The sequence below is a fragment of the Lactuca serriola genome, chromosome 3 (assembly GCF_051521515.1).
Source record: "Lactuca serriola cultivar US96UC23 chromosome 3, Lser_US96UC23_V15, whole genome shotgun sequence".
Classification (NCBI taxonomy): Eukaryota; Viridiplantae; Streptophyta; class Magnoliopsida; order Asterales; family Asteraceae; genus Lactuca; species Lactuca serriola.
In genome coordinates, this window is record NC_136410.1 from 217,497,253 (window position 1) to 217,518,050 (window position 20,798).

General features: G+C 39.0%; 1 long non-coding RNA gene and 1 pseudogene across 1 annotated transcript; both read left to right on the top strand.

The window, feature by feature from the left end:
* Nucleotides 1-4,679: 4,679 nt before the first annotated feature.
* Nucleotides 4,680-6,085, top strand: LOC145094797 (uncharacterized). Its single transcript, XR_013703567.1, has 3 exons — nt 4,680-4,845; nt 5,522-5,588; nt 5,953-6,085. It is a non-coding gene; the product is annotated as an uncharacterized LOC145094797 (long non-coding RNA).
* A 541-nt stretch (nt 6,086-6,626) lies between these two features.
* Nucleotides 6,627-20,798, top strand: part of LOC145096035 (putative tRNA pseudouridine synthase) — a 58,085-nt pseudogene continuing 43,913 nt past the window's right edge.

The following is a 20,798-nucleotide window of genomic DNA, read 5'->3' on the forward strand; positions in this document are numbered from 1 at the left end:
TAGCTTTTTTTTCCGTGGCTAATCCCTTGCAAAATTCATATACTAATTTTTTTTCGTTGCTGATTTGTCGCAAACTTTAGACATGATTTTTTCTATAGCTAATCCCTTGCAAAATTCTTACATTAATTTTTTTTTCTTCCATCGCTGATCCTTCACAAACTTTAGACATGATTTTTTTTCCATAGCTAATCCCTCGCAAAATTCATGCATTAAAATACCTTTTTTTTCTCACCAATCCATCACGAACTTGTAATATCATTTTTTTTTGTTATGATTATAAAAGAAAAAAATACTACAATCATCAAATTATTATACTAAAAAACATCAAATAATGATACAACCAAACATTACAATACCAAAACTATCAAGGTTTACCAAAGTATCATTTAGAAAACATCCAAAAACAAAATTATCCACATAACATCAAACTCCCAACGGTTGAGAACATTTTAATACCAAGAAATCCAAAGTATGCAAAAGAGATACAAACAGAAAAAATTTTAACCTTCAAAATAAGCATCGGGAAATAGGTTTTCACAAAACATAACTTCAAAATAACATTTTAGCTGCTCTCTTCATTTCATGTTCATCCAATCATCTTCGGTTCTCATTCCTATAAAACATTATTCAAAACAATCAAAAACATCAAATACAATAGGTTAACAAGTCATTAAAAAACTTCAAATACTAATGGTTAACATCATATTACCTCTAATTTTCAATTTCCCATCATATTTTGCAAGGCTGCATACAACTTCTCCATTGCTTCATATTTTGCAACAATTTGTTGTTTTTTGGCATCTATTGCTGCAACTTTGGCATCCATTTCCTCACGTATTTGTTGATGTTCAGCTTCCATTTCTGTAGCTTTAGCATCCATTTCCCCACGCATCTTGTTTCATACACGTTCATAGACAACCTAACGTACAATGCCATGATATGAAACTTTGTAAGTGCAATGCTATGATAAAAAACTTTGTAAGTACAATGCCATGATATGAAACTTTGTGAGTACAATACCATGATAGGAAGCTTTGTATGTATAATGCCATGATAGGAAACTTTCTAAGTATAATGCTATGATAGGAAAATTTGTAAGTATAGTATCATGATAGGAAACTTTTTAAGTACAATGCCATGATAGGAAAATTTGTAAGTACAATGCCATGATAGGAAAATTTGTAAGTACAATGCTATGATAGGAAATTTTTATAAAGTACAAAATTAAACGAACCTCTTGGGATGTTATTGTACTAGATGTTCCTTCCAAAAAGCTCGCTGGATCAGACACGGATCTAAATCCATATATTCTTCCGTTCTTAACTCCTCCGGAAACATCACACCATGTTTCATTATCCAAGAGGAGGTGGCAACTAGTATCATCAATAAACTTAGCCACCATAGCACTTTCATAAGCCTCCTATTATAGCAAAAAAAATGAAAAAACAAAAACATGAAATAAGGAATGGAATGGTTCATTCCATTCCATTAAATCATAATCAAGGAATGGAATGGACCACTTCATAAGCCTCCTATTAATTAATAGTCAAACCTTGCATAAAGTTGATTACTACTTACAAAACACTTAATTACAACTAGGAATAGGATCAAACATTTAGAGATAATAATTTGTTTCTTTTCTTTAGTAAGTTGATTACTACTTACGAAAGATTTGTTTTCTGCTAATTTGTTGCTTTAACAAAGTCATTAACCCAAGTAGTAGGAAGTTTTGTTTCCTAAAAAAAATTGAAAATACCTGAACTTTAGCTCCCTTTGGTGTAATGTACTCTTGAGTAGACTGTTTAGTGTGCAACCTTGCATAAAGCTCAACTCCTGTAGGAGGGCGTTTAAGTGTTGCTGGCAACAAAATCCATTAGTAATACATTAAAAACAAAACAAAAAATCAATAGTCTAAGTGGACACTAATTATTTTTAAAAGCTTCTTCGTCTTATAGAAGTTCTCAACTAGTGTCTCACCTTTGGGTAGCATCCGCTTAATTATAGGAAGTATGTGATTATAGGCAGCCTCAGATATATTGTATTTTGATTTCCAATGCAACAACTATGTTGCAGCTTGTAATTTTAAATAATTTTCACATCCATCCTACAAAGGTTCATCAGCGTCTTCTAACATATCATAGAACCCCTTGGCAGTTGGATTCGGGAGTTCCTACTTACATCCATCAATATTTGTGTACACCTATTAACATCATCATCATCATCATCATCATCTTCCATCGGATCTTGCATCGGATTAGAAGATTCTTCCTCATGCTGAGATATCGTGTTTCTTTCCCCATGTGCCCACCAAGTTGTGTAATTAGAAGTGAAACTGTTTTGTAACAAGTGCAACTCTACATTACATTTTGCTTTATAAGGCTTGTTCTTGCATTTAGAGCAAGGACATCTAATATAATCCCTACCAACGGTTGCTTCATTACAAAAAGCAACATCAAACAATCCTTTGACGGATGCATGATATGATGTGCTAAGATACCCGTGATCTAACCTTTTGTACATCCAGTCTCTATCACTATGTGTTGACATAATGACTAGCTACAACCAAATATATAACTACTATTCAGAACTTAGATAATGACTATCTATAACCATCTTAATCAAATAAATCCTTTGGAATAAACAACAGCCAGAAGGGAGGGAATGTAATCAAATAAATTCTAAGTGATAGATATATAGCAAAGAATAAGATAGGGCTTCAAAATGCTTACACAAGTGACTATGCTATATAATCTATTAATAAAAAAAATGAAGTCGTTAGCATTTCAAAGTATATTAATTATGCTTATTGTATTCTTGAGGTAAATGCTGGAGATGGATAATATTTATTCTTGTAATTTTAGTTATTTGTCATATGACCATCTTAATCATGCATATATATTGGGGCCAAATTTAAAGCAAAATAAAGCCATATAGATAAAAAAACACACAAAATTCTTATAGGGACGATATCTAAAAAACAATATGGTACAGGGACCAAATTTGTAATTTACTAGTTAATAAATCAATCTTGAACTCTATGGTTTACTACTTAATAAGCCCGGGCAGCAAAAGGAAAACGAAAATGTACAACAAATCCTCAACAACTCATGCTTCCAATTCCACTGAAACAAATACAGTTTTAGATCAAGAAGATTATTTGAGTGAAGATTTAGATCAATATTTGAAGAATCAATAGATAAGTTTTGTGACTTTATGGTGTATCAAAAGGAATCTGAAATGGAGCCTATTATAAGTGAGGAGTTATGGTGGAATTAGAGAAAACCATATAAAGAACAATGGTCCAGGTGGCAAAAAAACGACCTGATGCTAAAACAGTTAGTAAAATTACTTATATACCTTGAAATTATTGTGAAATTACTTTCAACTGAATTTGAAAAATCATTACTAACTATTGCAGATTCTGAACTAGGATGATGAATTCCTGAAACGTTACTTATATACCCTTGAAATTATTTCATGTTTTCAATCAAAGAATGCCCTGCTCCTGGACTATCACCTGGTGTTGTAGGCCTAAAGGCAGTAACATCTTTTAGTTTCCTTCCCTCAGTCAATGGGATTGCATGGAAAGTGATAATGAGAAGGAGAAAAACACAAGGGTATTTCTGGAAATGACCCATGACTAGGTAAATATAAGCTTTAAAACAAAATGTGAAAATGAGGAAGAGTTCTGGAATCAATATGGAATGTTATTCTACTCTACTGGTATTTATAGTATTAAGGTGCATTCAGGTTGTTATTAGGGAAATGATAACCAATAGTTCTTGATTAATTTCATTTTTATGTTAATCTTTTAGTGAAGCCATTAGTGGTCTTTAACTCCTTGAATGCTTAGTAGCCATAGAATATGCACTATTTTTGGGTGATGATTAATTGATTATTAAAAGGGACTTCAACAACTTAAATCTTTATTGAAAGTTGTTTAAGGCCTTGGTGTAGTCTTTCTTTTTCTTGTAAATTAAAGTTAGGTTTGATAGTATCAATGAATACTCTATCAGAAAATAGCAAAATGCACTTTTCAATAAATGGCTTACACAAAGTCATAGTTTAACCAAATATCTTTTGAATTTGACCAAATATGATTAGTCTCAATCACTCCTATGTTTTATACATGTCAACCTATGTTCCTCCTATGAATTTATTGAATTTTTCTTTCACTTTTATCATGTTTTGGCTTCTATCTTGACTAGTGGAGTTGACTTCTACATGAAAAACAACAACTTTATGATGATATCTCAATCACAACACCACAAATTACAATTCCCAAACCTCAATTCTACCCCTACTTAGATACAAATTTAGTGGATCTTTATTTCCTTAAAAAATAAAGCACTATTATTGATTTATTTCCAAATTTTTATATTTGCCCTTTGGGAAACAGTTAGTAAAACAGAATCTGCAAACAGTTAGTAAAAAACGACCTTGTAACAGCCCGGAATCTCAGGTATTGTTAAATTATGTTTTTGGGGTGATTTAAGAGGGGACTCGGCGAGTTGGAGCCTAGACTCGCCGAGTAGGATCGCAGACTTGGTCGCGGGTTCGCGACTGGACTCGACGAGTCCAGATATGGACTCGGCGAGTCTACGCTGTTTAGCGAAAACCCTAACTGTTCAGGTTTGGGACGTATAAAAAGGACTCATTGGCCGTCATTGTTCATTTTAGCCTTCTGAGAAGAACCCTAAATCGATTGTGTGCATCTGGAGCAAGGATTATAGGCCATTGTTGATTATAGAAGAGTGGTTGTGCAAGGAAGAGAAGGGATTGGCTAAAGGAGCAGCAAGGGAGTCACATTCTGAGGATTGGGGACACAGAGGATACATCATCCAGGTAAGAATTCGAGTATACTCTGCTATGTTGATGTGATTATGGAATTAGGGTTTATGGAACCCTTTTGTGAATAGATTGAATGTTACCCTAGTCCCCTAATCGATTGTAACCCTGTATTGGGACCTTTGGAGGCCCATAATGTCCCATGTCTGTGCATTTCAGGAATTGATGAAGGTTTTGGATTGGAATCCTTATGCCTTAGGTCAAAATGTAAATTATGAATCATATGGTGTATCATGAGCACTGAAATGAGGACTTTACGTGATGGATCAGCCTAGGAAGGCCAGACCTAGGAATGGTCGAAGCAGTTCGGACCTTAGGATGCAGTTTGAGCGGTTGCATGGCATGGACTCGCCGAGTTCGATGAACAGACTCGGCGAGTAGCTTGAAGATTAACTGGGACTCGTCGAGTTGTTCTTCAGACTCGGCGAGTTGAGTCGGGGTGGCCCCGCGATTCTTCCAGGAGTAACTCGTCGGGTCAAGGAGGATACTCGACGAGTAGATAGGGAATCTCAGAGAGTTGGAGGACGTCTAGACTCGCCGAGTCGCCATGGCACTCGCCGAGTCCGGTCGAGTTGACCGTTGACCGTTGACCAGAGTTGACCTAAGTCTGACTTCTTAGGGATAGTCACACTTAGAAGATATAAGTGTTAATGAGAGATATGTGATGTTATAGGGAGGTTGTAGCTCGTCGGATTGTGCACGAGTGATTTCAGGATTTGCTAGCTTTCAGCATTCACGAGGTGAGACTTCTCACTATATTGTACCTATAAGGGTTTGACCGTGTGACCGGAAGGTCAGATATGATATGTGATATGTATGCTATATGTGGTAAGCTGTTTGTTATATATGTTATGTATGTTATGGGCCGGAAGGCGATCATATTATGGGCCGGAAGGCAATATGTTATGGGCCGGAAGGCAATATGTTGTGTGATGGACCGGAAGGTCGGCATGGGTAGGACCGGAAGGTTTACCCAGCAGGGACGGAAGTCCCCTGAGACACATGGACCGATAGGTCAGGGCCTGGAAAGACGTATGTGCGTAAGTTGTATATTGGGGAACTCACTAAGCATTTATGCTTACAGTTGTTATGTATGTGTTTCAGGTACTAGCGAGGACCGTGGGAAGGCGCCGGCGTGATCGATACACACTGAAGGATGTTTTTATGATCTTGGGATTTAGACAGTTTGTATTTGACATGACACTTAAATTATTTATGCCTTGTTTTGAATGGAAATACTTTATTTTTAAAATGAAAAATTTGTTTGAAAATTTGCGTTGTTACAGACCTGATGGAACTAGTTAGTAAAAGTTTTATATTTGCTCAGGTAGTCACCTTTTTACTCAGAGAATTCATTAAATCTTTAAAACAGAATGACCAAATATTTTTTTTATATTATGATGGAAAGGGCCCTATACCTCTAGATATTGGAAGACTAGCAAATGGATTTGGAATAGGAGTCTTTTCCTAATGTACATCACTCTCTCTGAAACTATTAAACATGTATGATTTTTAACTATTTCTTTGCATAGAAAATGAACATCTTTAAATCTTTAATGTTGTAAGGTACATGTGTTCACAATTGAAATAGCACCCAAACAATTAAGGCTTGTTAACAGCAGCAATTCAGGTTGTCAATATAAAATCCCAATTTAGTATTTTTAAGTCAATGTGCAAAATTTAATCATTTTTAACTATTTCCAATTACTTTGCAGGTCTTAATCATGATTGGAGTTTCAGTTTCCTTTGTAGTAGGAACAATTCTACATTGGTGAACCATGGCTTTGGCAGGTTTCTGGAAATCATTATGTACTTCCTTTCTTTCTTTCAATCAACATTTTTTCCACCAATGTCATTAATAAATAAGAATTAATATAGTTATGTGATTATGTCTACAAGAGCTAAACAATATCACATTCTTATAAACCAGGGGGAGAAAAATGAACAAAATGCAACATCATCTACCTAAACCTTACTAACAGGTGATGAATGTGAATTACAGTGATTTGGTTGCATGATTGATTCCATGTGGTGTTTTACTATTAGGCCTCTTTATTATACCACAATTCTGACATTGTAACCATCTAAATTGTTGAATAAAATGACTGAGCAGATATAATCTTCGCTTTCGGAAAAGTCGTTGGTTGCTCTTTACTCATAAGTGCTCTTTAGGTGATAAAATTGTGTTTTTTTACTGACTTTAGCTACTTCTTGCCGTTTGTATGATATAGTTGTGGAGAAAGAGCTGGAAACAACCAATTATAAAGCAGGTGGGATTCGTGACAGTAACTTGGGGGATATGCAAAAGATAGCATAGGCTAGAAGTAGCCGAACTGATAAAGGAGTATGTTTTATTTAAGTTATTCTTTTTTTTTGTCTTCTTTTATTAATTACAATCTGTTTTTTGGTGATATTCCAGGTTCATTCTTTATCAACCATGATATCCCTTAAAATGGAAATCCCTGAATATGCTTGGACTAGTGACCCTAATGGGGTGGCACTTGCAAATCTTTTCAATACATATCTTCCCAAAAATATCAGAGTTTTCGGCATTCTACCTTCACAAAGGTTAAAAATATATGATTCTACCTTTGTAAAAAGTTAGGACTTAAGGGGCTTTCTGGTGACTATCTTTTTAGGAGTTTTGATGCTAGAAGGGAATATAATATCTGGAAATATAGTTACCTCCTTCCTGTTGAAGTCATTGGGGCCACTAGTAACTTAAGCACATCAGAAATCGAACATCACTTATCAGACTTCAATACTATACTTAATTCTTTTGAGGTATACTTTCACTTTTTCATCCACTCCTATGTTTACACAATTTGGTATGTGATGCGGCATCGACCTCCAGCGAGTCTTCTGGTCTTCTACTGCGGCATCGACCTCCAGCGAGTCTTCTGGTATACTTTCACTTTTTCATCCGGGCCTGTAGGTGAGTCCCTAGCAGGGCTGGAAAGGGAGTCCCCAGCAAGGCTAGCAATGGAACGCCATGCAAGGCTGGCAAGGGAACGCCAGACAAGGCTGGTAATGGAACGCCAGGCAGGGCTGGCAGGAGCGCGCCAGGCTAGGATGGCGCGCTAGAGCAGTCTAGGCCATGCCAATGGACCATATATCATCAAGTCCCCCCAGTCTGGTGTTATTGGTACGCGGCCAATGACATCGGACTGGACTTAGTCGGATAAACCAACAGGATAGTCCCCAGCGAGGCTGACAAGGGAGTCCTCGACAAGGTTAGCAGGAGCGCGCCAGGCCAGGCTGGCACACTAAAGCAGTTTGGGCCATGCTAATGGACCATATATCATCAAGTCCCCCCAGTCTGGTGTTATTGGTATGCGACCAATGACATCGCACTGGACTTAGTTATATAAACTGTGCATCGTCAAGTCCCCCTAGTGTGATGCAATTGGGTTGCTGAGAATCGGATCAGACTAGATAAAGCACCAAAGCATTTAAATAATAAAGAGAAATGACCGAACCTCGCCCACGAAAGCCGTGGGGTTGTGCGACTAGCCAAACACTGCTTGAGCTGACTTGACACTCCTTCATTGAGAGGAGTGCGAGCCGGTCGGTGAGATGCAACGTAACTGTTGCTGTGATCATGCGGACCGAGGCTGCTAAAGAGTGTTACGCGACACTGATGTTGGTGGAATGTCGGACCGAGGTAGCTAAGAAGCGTAAGCTTGCCATTCAGTCCCTGAGACTGTTATCCGACATGATTGTTGTGGTAGCCATGTGAGATGGGATGTCACCAAAAACCATCTACATAGTCTGCATTGTGGCGTACCAACCCTATCCCCCCTTTTCTTAAAGGAGGTAAGGAATATATTCCGAGAGTTGGGCGACTAGGTTGCTAGCGAGGGTCGCGTAGTAAGACTATTGTTGATAGCCAGACAACAAAATTGTTGAGGGATAGTGTAACGCCCGTAGATTAGGGCAAGTCAATTTAGAGACGATAAGCATCAAAAATGAATTTTTGATGGAAGATTATTTAGAAGTATTAATCTTAACCAATTTTTAGTATATGTCACAAGGTTTCTGTGCATATAAAGAACGCCGAAATCCGAGTTATAACGAAGAAGTTATGACCTGTCGAAGTTTCGCGACAGAACCGGCACCACCTAGCTAGACCCAGCGCGACGTAAATAGTGAATTTAAGGTAGATAGATATCTATCCTTAGTGATCTAAATGAGAGTCGAAGATTTCTTCGATAGTAGTCCAACGATAAAAATACAGAAGAAAACGGAGTTCAGATGAAGGAGTTATGAGTTTGTAACGGAGTTTTCCTGTCCCGGCCTACTAAAGATAATATATAAGTAATATACTTATAATATATTAAACATAAAATCCAAATTAGCCAATGGAGTCTAAACGAGAGTTGTAGAGCATAATCTCACCTTCGCGTCGATATAAAGAACGTCGAAAACGGAGTTCGTACGCGAAAGTTATGAATTTCTGAAGTTCGGGGCGCGAAACCCCAAAACTGTCGGAGACCACGATGTGGCAAGCAGTGCCACGACGTGGCAAGTCTCCTGACAGCTCCGGGAGTCCCCCAGATGCAACTTTGGATGACGCATGCAGTGACGATCAAGCCCACGACGTGGCAAAAGGATCCCACGACGTGGCAAGGGCCAAATTTGCCCTATAAATAGATTTGAAGGGCCAGCCGACTATGGTTGCTCCATCCCTTCTCTCCCACTCCCGATACACCCTCTAAGCCCTATTTTAACCCCCCGAAGCCCCGGTATCAACCCCGAGATCCGAATCAAGTCCCGAAGCACCGAAGATCCCGAGAAGAAAAGAGATTCCGAGCCGAAGCTCTGCCCGCGAGAAACCCGGTGTGTGAAGTGATCCCAGTTTCACGAAAGAATACTACTTCTACAAGTCGTAGTGCTGTCCGATCATCTTCTGATCAAGTGAGTGTATAGTCCCTTTCATAAACACGATAATAATACACGTATTGTTTGAATGTATTAAGTATATTGTTGTTAATACGTGTGAGTGTGTGGTCACTTTCTTCTAACACATAAATATTAAGTATTTGATATGAAATACGTGCTACGTGTATAATATTTTGTTGTTTATTTGAGATGATTGTGGAACGGGTGAATTATATAAGTTTTAATGAGTTAAACTATATACGTATTTTGTATCTAAAGATATGTTGGGTAGAACATGAGTAGATGAGGTTGTTGGTAGGTATAAAAGGTGGGTTGGACCATGAGATAAAATGATAAAGAGATAGACTTGTTTTAGATCCGAGAGTATGGATCAGAGCAGGAGGTTAGTTTTAGATCCAAGGGTATGGATCAGATCAAGAGATTAGTTTTAGATCTAGGAATATGGATTAGGTAATGAGGCAAATTTAAGATCCGGGAGTACGGATTATGTATGTTTGAATTACGTGTTCATACGATAAGGTATCATGCGTATAGATTCGTGTATTGATTAAAGTATGAAATATACATATGTATGTAAAGTATTTGTTATCGTCCGAAATACGGGTTAGATATATTTGATAATATACAACGTGCGAATCAGTTATGGTTCAATATGTGTTAAGATGTGAATATATGATATTATTACTTACAACTCTGTGTTAAGTATACACTAGTTAGCATTGCCTAAACGAAGTTAATATCGAAAATTGATTATAAGCATTGTAGGCTTGCCTAGTGATGGGTTAAGGCTTAAATAGGGATGTTTAGTTCAATTAAGTTTGGACATTGGGTAGTCTCTTATTAAGAGTACGTGCGTTGCGAGATTGATGATCGGTGGAGTACGTCGTACGTACAGAAGTACATTTTATGTACGAAGTCTTTTTCAAAGCTCTGTGTCTTGGGTGCTGCTTGTGCCAGGGTACTATTATGTTCTCGGGTACGATTCTTTCGCATACCAAAGTACTATAATGTGCCAGAAGTACTATCATGTACAAAGACTTTTTGACAATTTTGTGTGTTGGTTACGGGAGCATACGAGAGTACTCTAGTAGTATTTCCACATACTTTTATTTTGAGAGAGCTTTGGAGTCAGCGTTTCTATTATGAGGTGATCAACCGAGCTTCATATGTCAGCGTTTTTCTTTCACGAAGTAATTAAGGGAACTTCGTAGACCGCTTAGTAAAGTGTGTCGGTAATAGACCACTGCTAGGTATGGTTGGTGTTATATTGCTGGATAGGGTGCATCTGGGGGTTAAATACCTCATGTATTCAGGCCACTGCTAGGCAAAGTTCGATGCTGGGATAGGTAAAGTCTGGGGGTATAATACCTCATGATAGTGAGACCACGCCTAGGCATTGTTATCTAGATAACCACCCCTGACTTAAAATGTCTTGTGGTTCTTTCTTTTACGAACGAAGGTTCATGGTGAAACTTATTCTATTCCCCTCATTTGATGTCTTTATTGATCCTCGTTTGCTGCCAGGGAATTTCCAAAGCAGCTTCGTCAGTTTGTGGTTCATATCGATTCCTTAGGCTAGATCTCGTAAGATCATTGTATAGGGTCAGTATGTGAGGATCGATGGGATGGGATATATTGTTTTAGATATATAATTTATATGTGTTTATAACATTAGTGGTTTCGCAGGATTGAGATATACTTTATTATCACGTTGTTTGAACTAAGAGCTTTCATTCTCTGTGTTCCTTAGGTGATTGGGGTCACTAAGGATATTCAAACTAAGTGTTCATTAGATATTTGAACTTAGTGTTCATCAGGGATATTTGACTAAGTATTCATTAAGTTTTTGTGCATTAGGTATTCATTAGGTATTATTGAATGGAGTGTGTTCAATGGGTGTTCTTGAACTAGATGTTTATTAATTATTTTGAACTGCGTGTTCACCAGAGGTAATCGAACCATGGCAGCACTAGACTTTGTGCCAATTCCTTAGGGCAATTCTTAGGAATAAATGGGAGAAGGGTAATTGGTTCTTAGGGTAAATCATTATGAAATAGAGGAAGATAATGGGGGTGGGTAATTGGATTGATTGTTTGATAATTAAATATAATAATTATATTATTGTGGGTTGAAAACCCTATATGCTCACCAGGCTCCCAAGCCTGACCCACACAGTTTTCTTTGCATTACAGGTAATGGCACAAGAGTATGAGTTGGTGGACTTAACGAGAGATTTTGGATTATAGGCCAGTAGTTATGAATAACTGTTGAAAGGTCTATTTTGTTCTGTTTATGCTTTTGGTCTGTATTGAACATGACATCCCGAGATTTTGTTATAAAATAATTTTTATCATATTCTGTTTTGGGAACATATTCCGCAACTGTTTTCTTTAAAGATTACTCTGATTTTAAAAACAAAGCATAAACAAATCGGTCTTTTCTGGCCGTGAAATTCGGGATGTCACAGTTGGTATCAGAGCATTAGTTTAAGCGAACTAGGAATTTGTAGGAAATTTCTAGACTTAAACTTAGAATGCTAAGTAATGATTGTGAGGAGTGTGTCTAAAATATGTTAGGTAGTACACCTAAATTGACACGAGCACTAGTTTATTTTAGGAATGATGCCTAAAATGCTTTTATGTGCTAATTATTTTGTGTGATAGCTAAATTGATGCTATTATTTGTTCGGATCTATGGTCTGTTGCCGACCGGATCTGGAAACCTTATTTGTTTAGGATTCTAAGCGTACGACTACGAAATTAGAACTAGCATGTAAACGTTTCGGGGTGATAAGAAGATTTATACGTTTATCGTAATTAAAAACTTTCTTATCTTAAAATTTCTCGCTTGGTACACCAAATGTCTGCTTGGATGTACAAGAGGTGATGGTGAAGACTCGTAGATAAATTGAGTAAATGGAGGAAATGAAGAAGGCTTATGATAGTGGATGACACCTATCAGATGATATCGTATGTAACACTCGTGTTTCTACCCTAGGCATTTATATTGAGTTGATAGTCTAGGTTAACCTTTATAACTCATTTTGAAGAAATGAAAAGGAGTTATGTGAATTATGTGTTTTATGCTTAATTATTAGGGATTAATTAATTAAGAATAAAAATAAGCGTCAAAATTAAAATGTGATATAAGCCCTATATCTTTACATAAAGTTGTAGTGGTCGAAACAAGGATTTCGGGGATATAAAGAATACCAAAATCCGAGTTATAATGAAGAAGTTATGACCTGTCGAAGTTTCGCGACAAAACCGGCACGGTGCTGAATGTCGTAAAAAGTGAGTTTTTGATAAACTACTTTTTAGCCTTAGTAATCTAAACGAAAGTCGTAGTATTCGTTAAACCGAGAAGTTCGATAAAAACAACGCCCAAATCTGACTTCGTATGAGGAATTTATGATTTTTCGAAGTTTCAGCGTAACAGTAGACAACTAAAAACTCGAATTTTAGATCGAACGATTTTTAGCCGACACAACCTAAACGAGAATTGAAGGTCTCGTCATTAGGAGCAAAACGGTAAAAAGTCTGACGAAAACGGACGTCGGATGAAGAAGTTATGAATTTTTAACGGATTTCCTGTCCCGGTCTGTTAAAAATAATAATATAAAATTTAAAGTCAAAATTAGATGACGAAGTCTAAACGGAAGTTGTAGATTGTAATTTTAGCTACGCGTGCATATAAAGAACGTCAAAAACGGAGCTCGTATGCGAAAGTTATGGATTTTAAAAGTTTTGGCGCGAAAACCGAGAAATTTCGCATAGTCACAATTGCCACGTCACCCTCGCTTAGAAAGTGACACGTGTCCTGCTAAGTCACCTGGCTGCTGAGTCATTAGGCTGCTGAGTCACCGAGGCTGTTGAGTCATGCGAGCCACGTGTCCTCTTCTGATTCGACCGAGGAGGAGGCCCAATCCGAAGCAGCCAACTCCCCAGCCGAAGCTTCGCCCAGCTGCCGCCTAAGTCCGAACCTCGCACATGGGTCATGAGGCCGTGGTCCAATGAGCAGCCGCCACCGAGGACCTTCGCACGTGTTGACCACCTGCGCACCGGACCGACTTCGGACACACACGCCTCGGACCAATAGGAGGCTGACAGCGAGCCTTCGCACCTACTGCCCTAATGCGAGACACCCCCCTGCGAGCCGTCGGATCTCCGAAGCGTGCCATCTTCTCAGCCGTTGGATCAAACTTCGGACCCTATATATAGAAGGGTACCTGCGAGGGTTTCCGGTTACTTTTGGAATTTTGCCACTTTTAGCCCCTTTCTCCATATTTTCTTCATCTTAACATCCCGCAAAGCCCCGGTATCGATTGTAAAGCCCGGAATACCCCACGAAGTGCCCGAGAAGCCCGGAAAATTTATCTTTTCGGTTTCGAAGCCCGACCTTTCGCAGAGCCCGGTTTCTCAATAAAACTCCCGGTTTTATTAGAAACGATCGTTTTAGGAAACGAATTGCTGCCCGATTTTCACCAAAATAAGTGAGTGTGTAGTTACTTTCAGTTTACACATAGATATGAAGTATTTACCTTGAAATGTGTAAATATGCTAATTGTTTATTCGAGGTGACTGTTGAATTGATGTTTTATACAAGTTTTAAACTGTATATGCTTTTTATCTACAAAATATGTTGGGTAGAACATGGGTAGATGAAATAGTTGATGTGTGTTAAAATGGTGAGAGGCCTCGATGTCGATGTTGTTGTAGTCATCTAGCGAAGTATAGATGACGACCACGGACTTTCTAGATAGTCCAGTGGAACACTAGCAGGTTCACAACTTGTAGGTGTTGATGAATTAAATGTTCATTGCCGTACTTCATCCCCCTCATGGTTGCCTTAAGGACATGTATGGCTGAGGAAACCCCTTAGCAGTAGTGTCCATCCCGATGATAATCCTTAGGCTAGGTCCCTTGTGATAGGTGTTTAGGGACGTAAAGTGAGGACAACGGGAATGGGTAATCAGGGTTATTGTTTATTGGTGAACTTAATAAGTATATTATTATTGTGGGTTGAAAACCCTATATGCTCACCAGGCTCCCATGCCTGACCCACTCAGTTTTATGATTACAGATAGTGGACCCCGAGCATAGTTGGAGGATGACGAAAGATTTTTGGATTATAGGCCAGTAGTTGTAAATAACTATTGAAAGGCTTATAATGTCTTGTTTATGCTTTTGATCTGTATCGGAACATGACATCCCGAGGTTTTGATATATATATGGAAAATATATACCTTCTTAATGAAGGATTTTGATAAACTTTTATCATATATTGTTTGGGGACCAATTCCGCAATATCTTATAAAAAGATTTCTCTGATTTTATTTAAAAAAGCATAAATTAAATCGGTCTTTTCTGGCCGAGAAATATGGGGATGTAACAGTTGGTATCAGAGCATTAGTTTAAGCGAACTAAGAAATTATAGAATTTCTAGACTTGAACTTAGAATGCTAAGTGATGATTGTGAGATGAGTGTCTACCATATTTTAGACACGAGCACTAGTTTATTTTAGGGAAGATGCCTAAAATGCCCTTATGTGCTAAATGCTATGTGTTTGCCATGTGTGCCATTATTTGTTCGGATCTATGGTCTGTTGCCGACCGGATCTGGAAACCTTATGTGTGTAGGATTCTAAGCGTATGAATACGAGATTAGAACTAACATGTAAACTTTTCGGAGTGATAAGGGAATTGACATGTCTAACAAGGATAAAGACCTAAATTTCTCCTTATTCGGTATATAGATTGTAATGGCAAGAACTCGGAGTGGAGCTGGAAATGCAAACAGAAACCAACAACCTCAACCTCCAGTGGTGGAACAGGTGCCTATAGTAGGAGCTGCACCCGAACCCATCACCATGGCTGGAGTACGAACTATGATTCAGGCCATGTTGGCTGAACAAAGGGAGGAATTAAGGAAAATGTTGTTGAACGACAGGGATGAACCTTCAGTTCCTGTTGAACAACGTGAACTAAATGACGATCGATCTGAAGAAGGGAACAATAGCAGATCAGTTGGTCATAGTGAACCGCTTATGGTTGGGAGGAATAACCACGAGGGTAGAGTGGAGAGAAATGGGTGCAAGTATAAGGACTTTATGACTTGCAAGCCATCGACCTTCAATGGAAAAGAAGATCATGTCGGAGTAATGGACTGGATCTCGGAAATGGAGTTGGCTTTCATGACTTGTGATTGCCAAGGCAAGTTACAAACTACGTTTGCAGTACGTCAGTTCAGGGGTAGTGCTGCTCGTTGGTGGAGCACTTTGGGGAAAACCCTAAGCCCTAACGAGCCACTGCAATTAACTTGGGCAGAGTTCTTGGTGCACTTCAAGCGCAAGTACCGCTCGGCCCAAAACGTACTTGAGTTAGAAAACCAATTTCTAACGTTGCAGAAGGGGAGTATGACCGTTGACGAATATACAAATAACTTCACAGACAAAATGGAGTTTGCTTTGCGTATTGTCCCAGATGAGTTGGCAAAAATAGACAGGTACGCAAAGGGACTTCCATGGGAGTATGCGGTGCCAGTACGTCAGGCACTTACTTTGGAGGCAGCTATCTGGGCTGCCAAGTCTGTGGAGGACATGATAAAAGGGAGAGCCGCCAGCAAGGTTGAAGTTGGCGAAAAGAGAAAGTTTGAAGGAACTTCAGGTTCCAATAAAAAGAACAAATTCTCGAAGACTGGTTCGAGAAAGTTTGGAGGAGGAAGAGAAGCCAAGTGGTGTGACAAGTGTAGGAAGAAACATGCTGGGAAGTGCAGCGTGGAAGTCACTTGTTACAAATGTGGAAAGCCAGGGCATTATGCCAATGAATGCACCTTCAATAAGAATGTATGTTTTGGGTGCAATGAAGAAGGGCATATTTTGAGGGACTGCCCGAAGAAGAAGGACGCAGCAAAACCCAATCTACCACCAAAGCCGAAGGCGAGAGCCTTCCAGATGACGCTCGAAGCTGCGAAAGAAGAAGCCGATGTCGCTTCAGGTACCTTTCTCGTAAACGAATTGCCTACCCAAATTTTGTTTGATTCTGGAGCCAATTACTCCTTTATATCACATGAATTTGGTAGAAAGCTAGCTTTGCCTGTAGATATGCTAGTTAATGCTATAATAGTCGAGATTGCTAGTGGCAACTTTGTACCTGTTAGCCATCGTATGAAAAACATCCTCATTGACTTGGATGGGAATAAGTTCCTAGAGGAATTATTGCCTATCGAGTTAAATGGATTCGACATAGTTTTAGGAATGGATTGGCTTAGCACCAACGACGCAGAAATACTATGTAGAAAGAAGATAGTAAAAGTAAACCCACCAGGGAAAGAGTCGTTTATGGTGTACGGAGACAAACACAGAGTAAACTCTGGAATCATTTCCCTAATGAAAGCCAGAAAGTGTTTGGCCAAAGGATGTACATCATATCTAGCGTTCGTGATCGATGCCAAGATGGAAAAGAAGGAGGTGCAGAATATTCCGGTGGTGTGTGATTATCCGGAAGTCTTTCCCGAAGATCTTCCCGGATTGGCCCCTGATCGACAAGTAGAATTTCGTATCGACTTGTTACCAGGAACGACACCGATAGCGAAAGCACCTTATCGATTAGCGCCAACCGAAATGAAAGAACTTATGACACAACTTCAGGATTTATTGGACAAAGGTTTCATTCGACCTAGTTCATCACCCTGGGGAGCCCCTGTGTTATTTGTAAAGAAGAAAGACGGAAGCATGAGAATGTGCATCGATTACAGAGAGCTGAACAAAGTGACGATAAAGAACAAGTACCCGTTGCCAAGGATCGATGACTTGTTTGACCAGTTGCAGAGTTCGAGCTATTTCTCGAAGATCGATCTTAGGTCGGGATACCATCAACTAAAGGTGAGAGAGCAGGATATCGAAAAGACTGCTTTTAGAACGAGATATGGACACTATGAATTTTTGGTTATGTCATTCGGACTAACCAATGCCCCAGTAGCTTTCATGGATTTGATGAATAGGGTTTGTAAACCATTCTTAGATAAATCCGTGATAGTATTCATAGATGATATCTTGATTTATTCGAAAAGCAAGCAGGAGCATGAAAAGCATCTGCGTGAAGTGCTAGAAGTCCTGAAAAAGGAGAAGCTGTATGCAAAGTTCTCCAAGTGTGAATTTTGGATTCAAGAAGTCCAATTTTTAGGTCATGTGGTTAACCAAGAAGGGATAATGGTCGACCCAGCAAAGATTGAAGCTGTAATGAAGTGGGAACAACCAAAAAGTCCTACGGAGATTCGAAGCTTTTTAGGATTAGCTGGATATTACCGAAGGTTTATCCAAGGCTTTTCTTCGATTGCTACTCCATTAACAGCTTTGACCCACAAAGGAGCCACTTATGCTTGGAATGAGAAGCATAAGGAAGCCTTTGAGAAGTTGAAGAAGAGATTGTGTGAAGCACCGATTCTTTCATTGCCTGAAGGAGTTGATGACTTTGCAGTTTATAGCAATGCATCCGGAGTTGGGTTAGGTTGTGTTCTGACCGAAAGGGATAAAGTGATCGCGTATGCATCGAGGCAATTGAAGGAACACGAAAAGAACTACCCCACTCATGATCTGGAGTTGACAGCGGTAGTATTTGCCTTGAAGATATGGAGGCATTATCTTTATGGCACCAAGTGTAAACTTTTCACTGATCATAAGAGTTTCCAATATCTCTTTAATCAGAAGGAATTGAACATGAGGCAACGACGCTGGCTAGAGTTACTCAAGGACTACGACTGTGAGATACTTTACCACCCTAGTAAAGCAAATGTTGTTGCCGATGCTCTCAGTTGGAAGGTAAACCTTGAAAAGAAAAGGCCAAGAGCGTTGAGAATTGAAGTTGTCTCGACAATTGTGGAAAGTATAAAGAAAGCTCAAGAGGAAGCTTTAGAGAAAAATGACCGAAAGGAAGAACGTTTGGGCAAAACGTTAGTGTTCGGTACAAACAACCAAGGGTTGAAGGTATTTCAAGATAGAATTTGGGTACCTAAGACAGGCGAAATAAGAGATCTTCTGATGGAAGAAGCTCACAAGACCATGTACTCAATTCATCCCGGCAGTACGAAAATGTATAGGGATCTAAAACCCTATTATTGGTGGCCGACGATGAAGGTCGATGTTGCTTAGTATGTGGCCGAGTGTGTAACTTGTGCTAGGGTTAAGGCACAACATCAGAAACTGTATGGGAGTTTAGAACCTTTAACTGTACCCATGGGTAAATGGGAAGACGTCACCACGGATTTTGTGACTAAACTACCCAGAACAAGGAACGGTCACGACATGATTTGGGTGGTCGTTGATCGCTTCACTAAGAGTGCGCATTTCATAGCGGCCAAAGAGAAATGGTCTATGGATAAAGTTGCGAATTCTTACGTGAAGGAAATTATGAGGCTTCACGGTGTTCCGTTAACAATTGTGTCCGATCGTGACAACCGTTTTACCTCAAGGTTTTGGAGGAGTCTACAAGAGGAATTGGGTACCAAGTTGTGTTTGAGTACAACTTACCATCCGCAAACCGATGGTCAGAGCGAGCGAACGATTCAAACATTGGAGGATATGCTGAGAGCATGTACCCTAGAATTCCAAGGTAACTGGGATGAACACTTACCTTTAGTAGAATTCTCCTATAATAATAGTTTCCACTCAAGCATTAAGATGGCACCTTATCACGCTTTGTATGGGGAGAAGTGTCGAACGCCATCATGTTGGCTGGAAGCTGGGGAAAAGCAGTTTATGGGACCTGAAATAGTCCATGAGACTGCTGAAAAGTTGAAAGTGATAAGAGAAAGGATGTTAGCTTCTCAAAATCGACAAAAGAGTTATGCTGACAAGAAAAGACGACCGATATCCATCGATGTTGGAGATTCGGTTTTACTTATAGTCTCGCCGTGGAAGGGACTTATAAGATATGTGAAACGAGGGAAGTGGAGTCCAAGGTTTATTGGACCATTTAAAGTTCTTCAGAGGATCGGGAATCAAGCTTACAAGCTAGAGTTACCGGAAGAACTAGAGGGTATTCATAACACCTTTCATGTGTGTTATTTGAGAAAGTTCACAGGAGATGTGCCCGACATAATTCCGATTTCTGAGTTAAGGTTGGATGAAAACAAGAGGTTGATCGAAGAACCTGAGGCAATCGTTGACCGTAAGACTATGAAGTTACGACGCAAGATGGTCGATTTAGTGCTTGTGCGCTGGAAACATACGAATGGACCAAATCTCACTTGGGAAACGGAGAGTGACATGATGAGTTGCTACCCGCAGTTGTTTGGTGTTATGTGATTTCGGGGACGGAATCATCCTAAGGGGGAGAGAATTGTAACACTCGTGTTTCTAGCCTAGGCATTTATATTGAGTTGATAGTCTAGGTTAACCTTTTTAACTCATTTTGATGAAATGAAAAGGAGTTATGTGAATATTATGTGAATTATGTGTTTTATGCTTAATTATTAGGCCTTAATTAATTAAGAATAAAAATAAGCGTCAAAATTAAAGTGTGAGATAAGCCCAATATCTTTACATAAAGTTTTAGTGGTCGAAACAAGGATTTCGGGGATATAAAGAATACCAAAATCCGAGTTATAATGAAGAAGTTATGACATGTCGAAGTTTCGCGACAAAACCGGCACGGTGCTAAATGTCGTAAAAAGTGAGTTTTTGATAAACTACTTTTTAGCCTTAGTAATCTAAACGAAAGTCGTAGTATTCGTTAAACCGAGAAGTTCGATAAAAACAACGCCCAAATCTGACTTCGTATGAGGAATTTATGATTTTTCGAAGTTTCAGCGTAACAGTAGACAGCTAAAAACTCGAATTTTAGATCGAGCGATTTTTAGCCGACACAACCTAAACGAGAATTGAAGGTCTCGTCATTAGGAGCACAACGGTAAAAAGTCTGACGAAAACGGACGTCGGATGAAGAAGTTATGAATTTTTAACGGATTTCCTGTCCCGGTCTGTTAAAAATAATAATATAAAATTTAAATTCAAAATTAGATGACGAAGTCTAAACGGAAGTTGTAGATCG